Genomic DNA, 14,210 nt, shown 5'->3' on the forward strand with positions numbered 1-14,210 from the left:
GATTTCAGAATGAATACTGGGAAATCAACAGGCTATTAGGGAACAGTACTAAAAGTAATTATCTTGACATTTTTATAAGATTTCACCGAAAGCTATAGAGCAAAGATGGGAATCATAACCTGAGCTTGGACTAATTTAAGGCTGACAAAAGGCACATTATTTTTCCTTGCTAATAGTATAAGTCAAAAGGAAACAGTTGCATCAAAACCAGATGTGAGATGTATTACCAGTTCTCAGTAAGCCAGTATCTTCTTTTCTTTGTCAATACTGCTCAATTATGAAGCAGGTGGTTTGAGGAAATATGTTCATTGTCACTGGTAGAGCACAGTGCAAAAAACTACATTTGAACCTATATTCCTAATTAGGAAAAAGAACTTCAGTTTTTTAAGGTTGTGGTGTAAGAAATAACTTTTTTATGGAAATGTCAAGGTCTAAAATTTTAACCACTGGCAAGGTTAGTGCCCAAAAATTGTATAGTTATCTAGTTGTTCATCTTTTTATGCACATAAAGGTAATTACATTTTTACATTAATTTGCTTGATTTGTAAAAACCAGAAAATTATGTTTCCTGACATTAAGAATACTGTATCAGCTCTAACAATTTAACTTTACTCATATTTTCTCTTGGGTATTACAACTTCTAATACAAATATTCTTGGCTTGAAAGAAACCTTTATTTTCTCTGTAACGCTGACTTTAATCAAGTGGTCTGCAACAAATTTATATTCTACCTCTTACTTTAATTTTCTAACATTAGTGATTTTAATTCATGTGTTCCTTCGAAGGTTCTCATTTGAGTGGTCTTAAAATCAACTCTTTATGTCTGTAATGAGTTTGTTCTCCCTCCTTTTCATGTTTTTTTACCTCAAGATTTCAAATGTCTTTCCCCACCAGACTGAGATATAATTAAAATATAACATTGTCTAAGTTTAAGGTATATAGTATGATGATTTGATATATTTACATATTGTAAAACATTTACTACTGAGGGTTAACACTTCCGTCACCTCATATAATTATCATTTTGTGGTGAGAACATTTAAGATCTACTCTCAAAGCAACTTTCAAGTATATGAAACAGTATACTAGAGTCACCACACTGTACATTAATTACATCTCTAGAACCTGTTCATCTTACAACTGAAAGTTTGTCCCCTTTGGCCAACATCTCTCCATTTCCCCCACCCTCCAGTCACCAGCGGCCACCATTCCACTCTGTTTCTATGAGTTTGGCTTTTTTAGATTCCACATATAAGTCATACCATACAATATCTTTCTTTAACTTATTTCACGTAGCCCTCAAGGTCCACCTATGTTGTCACAAATAGCAAGATTCCCTTCTTTCTCATGGCTGAGTAATATTTTATTGTAAATGCATACTTTGTTTCCATGTCTTGACTATTGTGAATAATGCTGCCCTGAACATAGGGGTACGCATAGCTCTGAGAGCCTGTTTTCATTTCCTTTGGATATACACCCAGATGTACGATTGTTGGATCATACGGTAGTCCTAATATTAATTTTCTGAGGAAACTCCATACTGTTTTCCATACCATATAGTGTATGTCTTGGTATTGTTATGACAATTCTGCCCACATTGATCTACTGATTCCATGAAAGTTCAATCATAATAGTAGTAGAATGTCTTGAAGAAATTGATGAGTTGATTTTAAAATTTATATGTAAAGATAAAGGACCAAGAACAGCTAAACGATCTCAAAAAGAATGAAGTTGGTAAAATTATACTCCCTGGTTGATAGATTTACTATAAAGATGCAATAACTAAGCTAGTGTGGTATTGGGATGAGGATAAAAATATGCAACTACAGAGAGCGTGGAAAGAAACTCACATGTATGTAGTCAATGTTTGAACAAAGGTAGAGACATTTGGGTAGACAAAGAAAGCTTTTATAACATCTTATGCTTACGTATTTTTCCCCCCACACAGGGTCAATTTATTGCAGTTGAATAGCTCTCTCTACATGTATTTTTTGCATATCTCTTCATAAAGCATGTTCATACACATGCATACACACGAGCAAGGATCTAGAAACAAAAGAGGTCAAGACAGCAATTTCTTTCAGTTGTATCACCTGGACATTCTGTCACGTGTATATTATCTGGCACATGTTAAATATATGAGATTAATTTCAGCATTACAGTTAACCCTTGAACAACATGGGCTTGAAGTGTGTGTCCATTTATACACAAATTTTTTCCAATATAAAGTTGGTCCTCTATATCCTTGGCTTTTGCACCTGTGGATCTGATGCAGGACAGGGTGGATCCCCACCAAGTGGGGACTCAAGTTCTGCATGGAGAGGGTAGAGTGAGGATTCTTAACTGAGCGCAGGAAAGAATTCAATTGTGAGCCAGAGTTAGAAACAAAAGGAAAGTTAATTAGATAAGGAAGAATGTACTACAAAGTGTGGTCTACTCTCAGAGACACAGAATGAGAGCGACAGAGAGACCAAGAGGAACTGAGAGAAACCACGAGTGCTTGGGGAATTCAGTTTATATGTCATGCTTAGTTTCTATAAATCACAGTTTAAAGACTTTGTTTACCTGTTTTCCTTTGATGATATGGTATGTCGTGTGATATGGTATGTAGCATGAAAGGCATGCTAGCAATCTCTAGGGAATGACTGGTTGGGTTTACTTTGTGTAGGGTATGACTTAAAGACTGTTTTACTGGTAGGGTACAGGTACATGGTCTCTTGTTAATCCCAGCAGGACTTTTCCTTTGTTCTGTAGGTTTCCTGTGGTCTGGCAGCAGCACATTGCAGGCCCAGAATATAGCTTAAAATTTAGTTCTCATACCTCTTCCCTACATCAGATCCAACCAATCACAGATTGAAGGTATTTTCCAACTGCAGTTGGGACTCTGAAGTGGAGGGCTGACTGTATGCATTGTTCTACATTTTATATAAGGGACTTGTGCATTCTTGAATTTTGGTTTCCTGGGGGTCCTGGAACCAATTCCTAGCAGATACCAAGGGACTATAATTAAGTTTGGGGGGAGCCAAAAGTTATATATGGATTTTCAGCTGGGCATGAGATCAGTGCCCCTAATCCATACTGTTCAGGGGTCAAATGTATTTATAATTAAAACACTAGAAGTCCTTAGATTTTAAACTAAATGAGAATAAATGAACTAACTGCAGTATGACCTTACATCAAAATTCTACACAGTGCTAAAAATCAATAAAATAGTTTAATGCATATTAAACTGAGTAAACTCCTGAAGTATCATACTGAGTAAAGATGAAGACACCTAAATATATATAGTATATAAGAGCACTTAAACTTTAAAACAGGCAAAAAGGTATTAAATTTTAATATATTAATAGATACATAGAAAAAAATACATTGAAAATGCAGAGGATGATGATGATCACCAATCTAAAGATGTAGTTCTCTCTGAAAGAGGAGGGATTTCATGTGGTAGGAAGAATTACATGACAGGCTTCAACAGACTCAGTAACATTTTAGTTCCAAATAATAAAACAAAAAATTTAGGCAATTATGGCCAAATGCCAATATTTTCCAAAGCTGGGTGGAAGGAACATGAATGTTCATTTTTCTATTATTTCCTTCTGTATACTTCAAATAGTTCATTATTATAGAAAAGAAATAGCTAAAATAAAAAAAAATAGTAAAATGTCCATATTATAATGTTAAATGCAAAACAAAATTAATTTTTATTGATTGTGTTAAGGAATGAATCATGTCCGCCTAAAATTTGTATGTTGAACTCTAACCCTCTATGTGACTGTATTGGAGGCAGGGCCCCTAAGGATGTAATTAAGGTTATATGAAGTCATAAGGGTAGAGGACTCACTTGATAGAACTGGTACCTTTATGAGAAAAGAGGTACCAGAGCTGTCTCTCTCCATCATGTAAGGTAACAGTGAGAAGACAGCCTTCTGCAAGCCAGTAAGAGCCTCATCAGAAAATGGACCCTGCCAGAACCTTGATCTTGGATTTCCGAGTCTTTGGAACTGTGAGAAAATAAATTTCCAGTGTTTAAGTCACACAGGCTATGGTATACTATTATGGCAGTCCAGGTAGACTAAGACAGATTGTATGGTCATTATTTTTGTTGTATATGTAGACATGATGCAGATATATATATCTGTGTGAGCATGTACAGGTATTGGATACTTTTCTACATCTATCTCTGAAGGCCTATGTATATGTGCAACAACAAAAATGTTTACAGTTGTTACCTTCATGTAAAAATAATGACTATGCATGTGTGATCTATCCACATGCAATGTGCATATGTGTACATATACACACACATACATATCCTAATAAAGATTATATTTTCTAATATAGTACTATATGTAGGATATAAATGTCTATTTAAATATATTGTTTATATCTGATAGAATTTTTTATAGTAGAATATGTTTCCTTATACTATCATGGCCGTTCCATTCTCTCCAGTGATATAAATATTTTGTTCATACTAAGTACACATTCAGACAGCAATGGCAAGAAATTGAGTCCAACTAGTGGCTCAAGTGACAAAACCACTAACATCAACTGACGTTATATAACTATGTGTTCAGCTTATAGCTAATTATTCTGCTTTGTGGACATTAGGAAGGAGGGAGAAATACATTATCTTCTCCCCAAGGTTAAAAAGAGTAGAATATTATTTGTGTGAAAAGAATCCCCTGAAAGTTTTTGAATTAAAAGATCAAAGCATTATTTCCAAGATTTAGCAAGCAAATTAGAATGTGAATTATGTAAATTGTCTTCCTCTGATAAGGCAAATATAATAATCTTTGCTTTATGAGACTGGCTTATCTTGAGTTTGACTTCCAAAATCAACATAAGGAAGAAATTCCCAGAGCTAGACTTTTTATTCCTTAAGTTGTCTTTCCTACTTACTCACGGGTTCTCTAGAATCTCTACTAAACAACTCATATATTTGTGTTCCACTCAATATAGCAGACTGAGCTGGTATAGAAAATAACCCCTGCCATACCCCTGAAAGGACAGAGAAATGTAGAATTACTGTATTAAATAATAATCAGTAGGACCTAAAAGAAAAATATCTGGACACCAGGAAAGGGTGGGGTGGGGGGAATTAAAGGCAAGGTGCTAGTTCCTAGCCCAAAGTGGAAAAGGCTGCATCGAAATACGGTTCCTTCAAGTACAGGATTGAGATTTTGACATCCTTGCCACCACCAAAGCAGAGCCTGCTGTCTCAGATTCAGAGGCTGTTGGCCCTGAGTGGGGGGACCTGGAATTGATCTCTCTGTGTAAAGCTTTGAGCCGCCAGCAGCCTAAGGCTGCTCTGTGAAATGGAAACTCGAAAACCTCAGCCAGCTGGCCCTTGGGTGAAGAAAAGCAGCTGATGATCCTAAGCTATGAGTGGGAAAAGAGTAATTCATTAGAAGTCGGAATCACAGATCTTTCCCATATACAGATGATGGGATCCAAACACTCATTACCCACAAGGCAGGAGTCCTCCAAGACTATGAATTAAACATGAGATTAGTCTATACAAGTGAAGTCTACTGAGGCCCAGAGAGGCAAATGTGACTCTCCCTCCTAGGGTTACCTCCACAGCCAGGGCAAGCAAGATTCCGACAAAAAAAACAACTCCCATTGAAAAACTCAGAATTAAAATAAATAAAAACAATGCGTATGAGAAAAAAAATGTCATTAGATTCAGGGGAGACAAACCCACAAAAGAATTCATGTGCCAGGAAACAGACACTTGTACTATCTAAAAGAGACTGAAACAAATATCTTTGAAAAGCTTAAAGAAATGAGTCATTTCTATTAACTAAAGTAAATTTTTAAAATGGAATATCCTATTTATGCATATGTCTACATCAACCGTGAACTTTTTGGTCTTTTAAGAAGTATTTTAACCAGGGCTCTTTTGGCTCCTCCCTTTCAGGATGACCAAAGGAATAAGAAACAATGGTCGTGCCAAAAAGGGCCGGGGCCATGTGCACCAATCATGCCCAATGTGTGTCCAAGGACAAGGCCATTAAGCAGTTTGTCATTCGAAACATAGTAGAGGCCGCAGGTGTGAGGGACATGTCCAAAGCGAGTGTCTTCGACACGTACATGCACCCAAGCTGTATGTGAAACTCCGTTACTGTTCGAGTGGTGCCATTCACAGCAAGATATTCATCACTCTTGTAATGCCCAGGGAGGCCCAAACACCCACACCCTGATTTAGACCCACAGATGTTGCCCCACAATCTCCACCAAAGGCCATGTAATGAGCTAACTCTGAAGAACTATTCTCTGGAAAAAAAGTAAAATGGAAATTATACTTTAAAAAAATTATTTTAAGTCTACGGCCATGCCACCCTGAATACGCCCAATCCTGCCTGATCTTGGAAGCTAAGCAGGATCGGGCCTGGTTAGTACTTGGATGGGAGACCACCTAGGAAGACCAGGTGCTGTAGGCATAAAAAATAAAAAAATAAGGGATTGTAAGATGACAAGATCCTTGTAATCTGTGAGGTCAAGCAAGGGTTGCCTCACCTAAAAAAATTATTTTAACTAGGGACATAGTGTCTGGCAATAAGACACAATTTAGTTGTGAGAAAATCCATATAAATGAAAAACATTAAAGCCTTTTTATATTACCTTATGTAATTATTCACAATATATGTAAAAATACACGTATGTAGAAATGCATGTGTACAAAGTGTAATTATATAAATCTTTATCAATCTCTGTCTGAAGGGGACCAAAAGTTTTGCCTTTTGGAATATTGATTTTAAGCTGATTATTAAGAAACGAGACTCAGAACCTTCTCCCCTTCTCCCTTTCCTGCCTAAGAGATTCCAAGGGAAAGGCCTACTATGGGAAGTCTTAGGATGTTTACCTTAGCCTAATCTGAATTAAGTATGGTAGATAAGATGCCAAGCAGTGGCCTGTTTACTAGATCAGGGGTCCCCAAGCCATGGGCCATGGACCACTATTGGTCCATGGCCTGTTAGGAACCAGGCCACAAAGCAGGTGGTGAGTGGTGGGAGAGTGAGAGAAGCTTTATCTGTATCTGCAGCTGCTCCCCAGAGCCAGCATCACCGCCTCAGCTCCACCTCAGATCATCAGGCAGTAGATTCTCATAGGAGCACCGTCCCTGGTGCCAGAATGGTTGGGGACTGTCATAATGGATCACCCCACGTCTGTTTCCTGGGTTGCCTAGCAAAAATTTACCTGCCATGTGTTCTCCTCTTCTTCAACTACCTACAAATTATAACCACACTCAAATTTCATTTAATATAGTTTTTTTCTCTGATTCAAACTGGTTTTGCCCAGATAATGGTATTGTGACTCATTTGCTTTTCTCCACCCTTATCTTTTCACCTCTGTATGCCTGCCTGTTGTGATCAAGAAAAGTGGCTACCAGAGTAACACCCTTGAACATGTTTGTGTCTCTCCCCAAGGCCAGGTTTATTGAGTGGAACCTTCTCAGATATACCAATCGGATATCCATGCGGGTTTAACACACAGCACACCGAGAGGAAGAAGTACAGAGTCTCATGTGACAGAGTGGAGGGATGAAAGTCCTTAGCGTCTCCAAAGGGAACTCTGTTGATGGGTGGCGCAGAGAACTGCATGTCAGTCCCAAGCCAGTGGCTCCAATGGGCTCTCAGAAGGGCCTTTGACTCTAGTGCACCTGTCCGTGATGCTCTCAGGTCAGGCTTGAGCATCGTCTGTCTAAGGCGTTCAGCTTCTATGGTCCTTACAAGGTGGGATCCTCATGCTTATCAGCTCCTGCAGATGGGGGCTTATCCAGGATAGTCGTGGCTGACGTCTCTCTCTGTGGTTTGGGGTGTTCCAGTCACATCCTAACGGTATTCCCCTTATGTGCCAGTTAACTTCACTGTCATGGCTCCCGTGGACTCCATGTTATAAAGTTCAAATAGTCCTCATTTCTTTCTGCTCTATGCTGTTCTTTTAATCATTAAGCCACAGGACATAAGACTAAATGATCCTCAGGTTCATAATCGTAAGGACAGTAGGTTTTAGCTGGACTTTAAGGTTAACATCTTGGCTTTAGATGTGTTTCAGCCACAGGCCCATAAGACAGAACCACCCCACCGGCCTTGGGACCAGATGGGTTGTTGAGAGAGCATTACCTGACTTACAAGTCACCTGGGCCTTGGTGACTTGCAACTCCCCGAAATAAATCCTTACTTTCTCTGCTGCAAGGCCTGCACTTATCTCTTCTTTGGCTTAGTCATGCACAGACGGATCCATTTTTGGCCTGGTAACAAAATTGCCCATTCTCATTTTTGAAATCTAAGATCCCACCCCACCCCTTTTCTCCTTTGTCCGAAATAACACATACTCCCAATTTTACCTGTCTTTGGAATTTTCATGCTTATATGAATTCCCTGTGCACTGTAAAATTTTGATTTTCTCCTGTTAATCTGCCTCTGTTAATTTGATTATTAGCCCAGATAGAAGAATTTAGGTGGGAGGAAAAGTATTGTTTTTTCATCCCCCCACATATTCAACTATCTATCTACCTACCTACCTACCTGAGATAGAGCTATACTGGGGAAGAGAGTGAGATGTGGAGAAAAACAGAAAGTAGATAGAGATGAGGTGAGATGAGAAAGACAAGAGGAGAAATAGAAAGAAAAAGACAGGTGGGAAAGGGAAGAGAAAGAAAAATGTTTAATTTTGTCTAAAACAAAAGCAAAATGAATTGTAATTGTTAATTATGAAAGTGGGTAAGAATATTCAGCTATTCTCATATGGAAAATAAGGAACAATTATCTTTAGATAACAGATTATTTGGCATAAGTGAATAGAACTGTCTACACAAGAGATGTGTGGCTTTGCTGGCAGTATTCATTCAGCAGATCCTTTCTTCTTTCTCCCATCCAAGATTGTGGACTTCACATGTAGACTTTCACCAATAATGTAACAATACTTCCCTCCTGGCTTTTGTACTTCTTGCTGCAGTTCTTGAACCTTAGTTGACAGAATCAGGACTCCAAGCAATACAGAAAAATTACAATGGGGTTAAAAAAAATCACATTATGTGTTGATAAGGCATTTATGCTGGTTTTAAGATTCTAAAGCATCTTTCAAAAGGTCTTAGAACTGATCACTTCTTTTTCTTCAAACAGTTGACTTTCTTAGTCATATATTTTGAACTTGGATGGTAGTATGTTTATTAATATAAGAAAATATGTTTTAAAAGATGAAGATAATATTATTGAGAAGTGACAATTTGTCATTTAAAAGTAATTTAAAAGTGAGAATGTGAATGGCAATATTTTGATAGAATTCAAAATTAAGACATAAACACCATTTTCAAGATAGTAAGCTACTAGTATTGGCATCCAAAGAAGATGGTACTTTTTAAAATGTGACATGTTTATGAAGTTGTAAATTGAGAGAGATATCTAGTAATTAAAAAAAATCTAAAATTACAAATAAAGGTTAAATAAGCCATCCCATTCAGAATTTTTTTTGCTATCTTTATTACAATTTTGAATATGCCCTGAAGGAGACCAAAGTTTTGCGATCCTAAAGCTGCTTTTTGGGCTATTGGTTTTAAGCTAGTTATTAAGAAACAAAAGACTACAAAAAGAATCTTTGAGTCTTTGCTGCAAAGATATTCAGAGGGAAAGACTTATTCCAAGAAGGAAATCTCAGGATGCTCACTTTAGCAGCTTAACCTGAATTGAGTATGGTAGAGGGGAGAGCATCAAGTGGGAGCCTGTTTACTAGATCCACCCCTCCATGCCTCATTGTTTCTGGGCTGCCTAGCAAAAATTTACCTGTCATATATGGTCTACTTCTCCGCAATTGCAAACAACCCACTGTCGCTTTTTTCTTTTTCAATTACAGTTGACATTCAATATTCTATTAGTTTCAGGTGTAAAGCACAGAGGTTAGACATTTGTAATTTGTAAAGTGATCCCCCGATTAGTCTGGTACCCACCTGGCACTATACATATTCATTACAATATTATTGACTATATTTCTTATGCTGCACTTTACATCTCCATGACTATTCTGTAACTACCAACTTGTACTTCTTAATCTCTTTACCTTTGTCACCCACCCTCCAACCCCCTTCCAGTCTGGCAAACATCGGTTTATTCTCTATAAGTCTGTTTGGTTTTGCTGCTGCTACTATCGTTCTTTAGATTTCACATGTGAGATCAGACATATAATATTTGTCTTTTTCTGTCTGACTTATTTCACTTAGCATAATACCCTCCACGGTCCATCCATGTTGTTGCAAATGGTAAGATTTCATTATTTTTTATAGCCAAGTAATATTCCATTGTATATACCATCTTTTCTTTACCCATCATCTATTGATGGGCACTTAGGTTGCTTTCATACTTGGCTATTGTAAATAACATGGCAATGAGCAGAGAGATGCATATATCTTTTTGAATTAGGGTTTTGGATTTCTTTGGATAAATACCCAGAAGTGCAATTGTTGGGTCAAAAGGTAGATCCATTCTTAAATTTTTGAGGAACCTCCATATTGTTTTCATAGTGGCTGCACCAATTTGCAATTCCACCAATGGTGTATAGTTCCCTTTTCTCCAAAATCCCTCTGACACTTGTTAATCTTTGTCCTAGCGATGATGGCCATTCTGACCAGGGTGAGGTGATATCTCATTGTGGTTATTATTTTTATTTCTCTGATGATTAGTGATGGTAAGCATCTTTTCACATGTTTATTATCCATCTGTATGTCTTCTGCCTCTTTTTCAATTATTATTTTTTGGGGGGTTGAGTTGTCTGAGTTATTTATAAATTTTGGATATTAACCTCTTATCAGATCTATCATTGGTGAATATTTTTACCATTTGGTAGTCTTTTTGTTTTGTTGATGGTTTCCTTTGCTGTGCAAAACTTTTTAGTTTGGGATAGTCCCATTTATTTCTTCTTTTGCTTCCCTTGCCTAACAAGATATGTCCAAAAAAATATTACAGAGTAATGTCAGAGATTTTACTAGATTTTCTTCTAGGAGTTTTATAAATATCTTTTATAAAGACATTCGAGTATATTCTTGTATATGATGTAAGAAGGTGGCCAGTTTTGGGGGGTTTTTTTGCGTGTATTTGTCCAGTTTTCTGAACACCGTTTATTAAATAAACTGTCTTTAACACACTGTATATTCATCCCTCCTTTGTCATAGATTAATTGACCATAGAGATGTGGGTTTATTTCTGGGCTTCCTATTCTGTTTCATTGATCTATGTGTGTTTTTATGCCAGTACCATGCTGGTTTGATTATAATAGTCTTAAATGATAGGTTGATTACATGTAGTGTGATACCTCCAACTTCGTTCTTTCTCAAGACTGTTTTGGCTATTCAGGGTCTTTTGTGATTCCATATAAATTTTAGGACTATTTGTTCTAGTTCTGTGAAAAATGCCATTGGTACTTTGACAAGGACTGCGCATAATACCCACTGTCATCTCTAAAATCTCAGACCACTTCCCCCCTTTCTCTTTTGTACAAAATGACATATACCAAATTTTACTCCACTCTTTGGAATTTAAATGCTTATGTGAATTCTCCATGTGCATGTATTAAAATTTTGATTTTCTTCTGTTGACCAGTCTTTGTTAATTTGATTATTAAACCCAGCTAGCAGAATTTAGAAGGTGGAAGGAAAGGTATTTTTTTGCTCCTACACCCCCATCTTTTATATGGGAATAGAGGTATGAGTTCTAGGAGAGTGTCGCCTATAAAATTAAATGCCATAACTCTCCTTTTCCAAATATCTTTGTTCTTAATTCAAGAGTAAAGAAATTTTATAAGCAGCATAGTCCTCCATCCCCTCTCCACCATTTGCCTTAAGCTGTAAGTTTCTATTCTAATTGATTAAAGACCAATGATGGGTCCAAAGGAATACAATAATCAATGATGACTTTAATTGAAATACTGGATGCCTATCTTTTATTTTAAAGCTATGTTTTATTGTTTAAAGTGAAAGACCATTTCATATAAGGCAGTGGTCCCCAACCTTTCCAAAACCAGGGACCAGTGCTCCTAAGAGAATCTAACAGCCTGATGACCTCTAACAGCCTGATGACCTGAGGTGGAGATGATAGTGCTGGGAAGTGGCTTCAAATATTGTGAAGCTTTGCTCCCTTGACCTTTGCTCACTTCCTGCTATGAAACCCGGTTCCTAATAGGCCATGGACAAGTATTGGTCTGTGGCCTGGGGGTTGGGGACCCTTGATATAAGGGACCATCTAGACGTGAGAAAAAAATAGAGTAAAGGAATATACTAATGCGGATTTTGCATTTAGAGTTGTTTTTCAAGCCAGGATTTGAAACCTTTTCTACAAGCTAAAGGCCACTTGGCCACATGATGCTCCAACTCATTAGGAATGCATTTTGACAGAATTAGAAACATGATTAAGATTGGGTAGCCATGGGAGCAACTATTCTATACACCCAATCCAGGATTGGGTGGAGAGAAGCAGCTATGTGAATGGAGAAAACCCAGCCCACCAAAGAGTAAATATCAAATAACTCTTCCCAGCAAAATCTTAATTGGGACAATTCAGTATATAATATAAACTTTCTATACTGTTCCTATATAGTTACTTTCTAAGTGAACAAAGGAAAGATATATAGAATGCAGTAGAGATATGATTAAAAATCACTTTGAGCTTCTTTCTCAAAAAAGGAAGGCCAAACAAAAATATATACAAACACTTGTGTCTGTGACCTGCTGCATTAAGTATAAAGTAATAGTCTCGATATTTGGCCACCAGCTTCTATAGAAGACCTCTGCCTTGTATGTCAAACATTATAATATGTATCACAACTGCATATCCTAGGAGGAGAAATGGTGAAAATTTGTCAAAACAAGATGATAGAATTCAAGCTAGAATTCTTTGTGATTACAACACCATTTTATAAGTGCAGAAACTGCGACCTAAAAGTGAATTGATCTGCCCAAGCGGAAGAGACTGCATCAGATTATAAGTTTTGCCCAGTTCGACTATGTGTTCCACCAGGTTATTCTTTTAGGGTTTAACATTCAGGAAACTCACAGTAAATCGAAGTTATCCTCCAGATTAAAGAGATTATCTAAGAGCAAGGGAACATCTTCTAAAACTTTCATAGCCCAAAGAACTCATAGTAAATTACTTTCATCTCCTTTATATATATTCCTGATGCTGTTACTCGCCAATGGTTTCTATTTGGGAACACTGAAATATCTTTTCTCAATGTTATATAAAATGTATGATGGCTTATTAAAAACTGTTTTTTAAAGAAGGCTTGTCATTATGTGGGATAACCCTAAGGTGAGGAGGACAAGGTTCAGATAACACAGAAATATTAGCAGTAGGATAAAGTATATATAGAGGTAAAAACAAAGAAGACAATCCTTTTGAGATAAAGGTAACTGCATTATTACAGTATTTCAGTTTCTCTGCTCTTTCCTCTAATATTTCAGTACCTATCACAGAGTACTTTGTTTATGGGCAGGGAAAGGAGAGCTGGTATCTGATTTCTGTCATCTAGTAATTACGTAAATTAGAAAATTACTCAACTAATAGATTGAACATTTATTATATGTCAGCCCTGCAGATTCTTCGGTTAGTTCTATTTTACTAAGACTATGCAAAATGACAAACAATGAAAAGTCAAGGTGGCCAGTTAATCACTCTGCTCATCCATTCACATACTGTTGAGCATTTTTATTGCCATATGCAAACATGGTGCTAGACATGGTGAACACCACCATTTGTGGTTGTAAATGGGAAGCACTAATAATTTAAGCAGAGGGTAACGTGTCAGAACTGTGTTAATGAACTGTGTCTGCTATGTGGTGAATGAGTTGATGGGTGACTGTGTGGGTGGTAGGGGGAGAATGGATACAGGAAGACTGGTTAGGAGGCAGTCATAGTAGTGCAAATAAGAGATAATCCTGGCTTGCATTAGAACAGGGTTTCTAACCTAAGCACTATAGATGTTTCGGCTAGATGATTTTTTCCCTGTAGGAGGCTGTACTGTCCATTGCAGGATGTTTAACAGCAAACTTGACCTCTACTAGAGATGACTAGATGCCAATAAATCCTCCTACAATTATGGCAACCAAAAATGTCTCCAGATATTGCCACATGTCCCCTGCAGGGGAACAAAACTAAGTCAAGTGACAACCACTGAATGAAAATTATGTCAGTGGGATGGGAAAAGTAAAAGAGTCCTGA

General features: G+C 37.2%; 1 non-coding gene across 1 annotated transcript; it reads left to right on the forward strand.

Annotated features, from left to right (window-relative positions):
* The first annotated feature begins 6,327 nt into the window (after positions 1-6,327).
* On the forward strand, positions 6,328-6,446 carry LOC118608293. The gene has a single exon (XR_004952984.1). It is a non-coding gene; the product is annotated as a 5S ribosomal RNA (ribosomal RNA).
* The last annotated feature ends 7,764 nt before the right edge of the window (positions 6,447-14,210 follow it).

This window comes from Rousettus aegyptiacus, unplaced genomic scaffold (assembly GCF_014176215.1).
Source record: "Rousettus aegyptiacus isolate mRouAeg1 unplaced genomic scaffold, mRouAeg1.p scaffold_m13_p_9, whole genome shotgun sequence".
NCBI classification, from domain to species: Eukaryota; Metazoa; Chordata; class Mammalia; order Chiroptera; family Pteropodidae; genus Rousettus; species Rousettus aegyptiacus.